Source organism: Barbatula barbatula, assembly GCF_947034865.1.
Source record: "Barbatula barbatula genome assembly, chromosome: 17".
In the NCBI taxonomy this organism is placed as follows: Eukaryota; Metazoa; Chordata; class Actinopteri; order Cypriniformes; family Nemacheilidae; genus Barbatula; species Barbatula barbatula.
Window position 1 is genome coordinate 7,292,322 of NC_136780.1, and position 4,247 is coordinate 7,296,568.

General features: G+C 38.4%; 1 long non-coding RNA gene across 1 annotated transcript; it reads left to right on the forward strand.

The window, feature by feature from the left end:
• The first annotated feature begins 1,909 nt into the window (after window positions 1–1,909).
• LOC306906984 lies at window positions 1,910–4,017 on the forward strand. The gene is made up of 2 exons (XR_013787875.1): window positions 1,910–2,015; window positions 2,105–4,017. It is a non-coding gene; the product is annotated as an uncharacterized lncRNA (long non-coding RNA).
• Window positions 4,018–4,247: the final 230 nt, after the last annotated feature.

The window sequence follows — 4,247 nt, forward strand, 5'->3', positions numbered from 1 at the left end:
ATACATTTTATTGAAAACAAAATGCCTTTATGATCTGTAATCTGATAGAAAAATGTAAAACAGCATTTTCAGCGAGAGGTGGATTAGAATCCCGGTATCCAGTGTCAAAGCAATGCAAACTTAACACCTTATACAACTAGAGTCACTGCAAGGAACTGTTCACTTTCAACATACATTTTTATGATCATTTACTATTTTTTTCTTTAGTTGAAAAGAAATTAAGGTTTTTGATGAAAACATTCCAGGATTAATCTCCATATAGTGGACTTCAATGGACTCCAAACGGTTGAAGTATGTGCTGCCATATATTATTGTTCTCGGTGGGTCGTGACCACTGACAGCTGCGAACCTTGCACCTCTGAAAACGACAGAGCACATTTTAAACAGCCGTGCCTTGATAATTCGTCCTCAGATTGTAAATTTAAACAACCACATTCTGTCACAAAAATGATGTATTACATACAAAGGTTTGCATGTGCTAAAATCAAACTAAACTGAAGTGTGGGCACGGCTTCCTTTTTAAGTGAAATAAGCTCTGATCAACTACACTGAATTCTTTCATCAACTATACCTGAAATATGTTGCACTAGTGTTAATAAGAGGTGTTTTAGCATGCATATTAATGATTTTATGCAGATTTCATCAACATCCACTATTTCCCAGTCTCTACTGCAGTGTCTACCCCACGTCACGTGATGCATTGCGCTGCTGACGTCACGTTCCTACCAACAAGGCGGGCTATTTGTACTTCAGTTTAAAAAGACACTCCGCAAAAGGCATATATATGGAACACATATGGAAAAGAATGCAATGCATTATTGCACATTTTACTGACTCTGTCCTGGTCAACGAAGCCATTTTGCTGCGAAAAACAGTTTTGCTATTTAGACTTTTTGCACTCTTATATCTGAGCTCTGCGTAAACAGACATTTTTCAAAGACAGAGGTAATAGTCATCACGATTTACGGACTGTTGACATTCTCCGTTTCCGTACACATCAATGAGATGTGCTGGAGTGAACCAGAGCCGTTAAAAAACAGAGTTACGACACTCGATCTGCTGTGTGTGTGTGTGTGTGTGTGTGTGTGTGTGTGTGTGTGTGTGTGTGTGTGTGTGTGTGTGTGTGTGTGTGTGTGTGTGTTTGTTCATGTATGTACAATGTTTTGATGCTGTCTTTTGTCACTGATTTAGCATTAAATAGCTTTACAGCACAGCACACAGTTGATTTGTTACGTGTGATATGCAAGCTGCACCTCATTTTTTCGTTTGTATTTATCAAATTTTGGTCTTCAAGACTGCAAAGATATCCAGTTTTTCTTAAATTGATATGTCAACCTCCCCAGATCTTACATGAATTTGTAAAGTTGGCGCTGGTCAGACTGGGACCAATCTTTAAAAAGGGGCTTTTTTATGTCGGTCATCCCCTGATGGCTGTTGTTTTCTTGAATGATCAGTAAAAGATTCTAATGTATATCATAGATTTCCCCTGATTTATTTATCTGTTCTTGTATCTTGTTTTTTATTGATAAAAATGAGGTTAGGATGTTGCGTGAGGACCTCATAAAATTTTAAATAGGGTTAGGTTATTACAATATTCCGTAAGACCTTGCCGGTGCAGGAAGGACAATTATGTAAACATGAAACTGTTAAAGATCTTTTACAGGAATAAAAAACACCCGTAAAAATAATTTACACTGTGAGGTTGAGCATGACTGGAACCCGTTTATCTATGAATCAGAAAGCCTGTCAATTGACATTGGCACAAGATCTCTGCTGTTAGGTAAATGTCCTGAACTCTTGCATTCAACATTAAAAACATAGCATAGACGTCACGCACATGATAACATCTTTATTTCTGTATGCCATGTGATGTTGATGATGAAGCTTTTATTTGGTTTGTATGATAAACAGAACAGGTAAACATGGCTACATCCAGATCGATGGAAGATCTGTCCAGAGAGGGCAATCGCAAGGCAAAAGCATCATGGTCAACACTAAGGGCAATATATACTTGGGTGTGTATCATATTCTATTTTGTCCTTTACTGATCAAAGAACTACGGTCCAATTTGATCCAACATGAAAATTTTGTTCTTGGCCTCTAGGTGGCGCTCCAGACATGAAGTCATTGACTGGTGGGAAGTTCTCGTCAGGCATCACCGGTTGCGTGAGGAACCTCTCGCTAACAAACGCACCACCGGGAGAACAGCCAGCACGACCCATCGACCTGCAGGTCCACGCGGAGGAGGGCATTAACGTGGAGCGGTGCCCAACATAGACGCAGTACTAAAACACTATAGAAGAGACTGCAGGAAATGATCCCTCATTCACACACACACACTGGGAAAGATCTCAGTCGCTTACAGGACTGTATTTTACTCACACTTAAAGAGGCACACCCTGATACTTGTTCTCTGTGCTTCAACGCAACCAAAAAGCTACAGGAAAGGATTCTTCGCTCTGTGCCACATTAAACCAAAAAAAACCAAGAAATAATTAACAATATTATTAACAAGTCTTCACTTTTTCAGTGTTCTATGCTCAATGAAGGACTGTTAACACAGATGCTCCAGTACGGTGTGCAAACTTCGAACAGCAGCTTTTTAACCACGAAAACAAAACCCGATGAGCCTTCTGCGATGGGTCAAATCCTATGAAATTAGAGATGTTTTTACAGCACTGAATTTTTATTTATGAGCATATTAATCTATATATATTATATTTGTGGGGGGATGCAAACTAACAATAACCTGCTCATCTGCTTCCTAGAGATTTTAGGCTCTAATATTGAGTGTCTGAGGCTTTAGCGTCCCGATCTGTGTTAATACTTGAAGACTCTGCGGCCTTCTTTTTTGTTTGGGAGGGCCAGTGGTGGCGAGCATGCTAAGATTGGGAAGGGGTTTTTATGAGGTCACAGCACAGAAGACATCAAGACGCATCTCAGGTGAAGTTATTTGGGAGATCACATCTAAATATACATGGCATAGACTGTGTGTATTTGAAAGGACACAACTTAACATGCTTAACATTGTTGTGTCTGGTAAATGAAAACAAAACGATGGTGCTATGTTCGGACATGACAAACGATCACAAAGCAAATGATCACATTTAGCATATTCTGTTATTTTCAATGGATTTATTGTTTGTTTTAAGAAAACAAAAGTCACAACGTATACAAAAATAAAGTGCTGTTTACTGATTGTCAACCCAAAAATCTAAGTATTGAGATTTTTGTAGTTAGTTTTGATATGTGAGTGGCATCTCAAAATATCGTAATGTTGAAGAATGACAAAAAAGTTTTATACTGTAAACCAGAACAGAAGAAGTACAATTTTCCTTATCCTTAATGGTACGTTACATTATTGTTACTTATAAATGTTGTTTGTACCGTGTTTTTTTCTTGTGTAATTCTATTACAATCCACACTGACTGATCTACTTTGCATGAATTTCTATGATTTATTTTGTCATCACATTCAAATTTGAGTCTTACTTGTGCCATTTTAAGATGGGAGGAAAATTGTGTGCTTCTCTGTTTTGTTCCATTGTGTGTCTGCTGTGTGTGTGTGTTTGTTCATGTATGTACAATAATCTTGCAGATCCTCAGGAGGGTTAACAGAGAACTGCCTTCATGTTCAGCTTTATTGGGTCAAGCAGGCAGTCCAGAATCTCTTGCAGCTCGCATTATGAGCAAAACTGAAGTGAAACTGAGAACAGATGGTAGACACAATAGAAGGCTTACATTTAAATGAAGGGTGGGGATCACACCCTTGCATTATTTTGTATAAGTCAATAGTCTCTTTTACTCGTGCTGTGACTTGGAGCTCTTACAAGCATGCTCGCCCACATGGGCCAGGCGGGGGTCAAAGTTAGCTTTGGTTCCCATGTGTCCTTTTCACTTTGTTTGTTCATTTTCTTTCAAAAGAAACATTACTGCTTAAATTAAAGTTGCTTTATTTTAGTTTATTTTTGATGCTGTCTTTTGTCACTGATTTAGCATTAAATAGCTTTACAGCACAGCACACAGTTGATTTGTTACGTGTGATATGCAAGCTTCACCTCCTTTTTTGGTTTGTATTTATCAATTTTGGTCTTCAAGACTGCAAAGATATCCAGTTTTTCTTAAATTGATATGTCAACCTCCGCAGATCTTACATGAATTGGTAAAGTTGGCGCTGGTCAGACTGGGACGAATCTTTAAAAAGGGGCTTTTTTATGTCGGTCATCCCCTGATGGCTGTTGTTTTCTT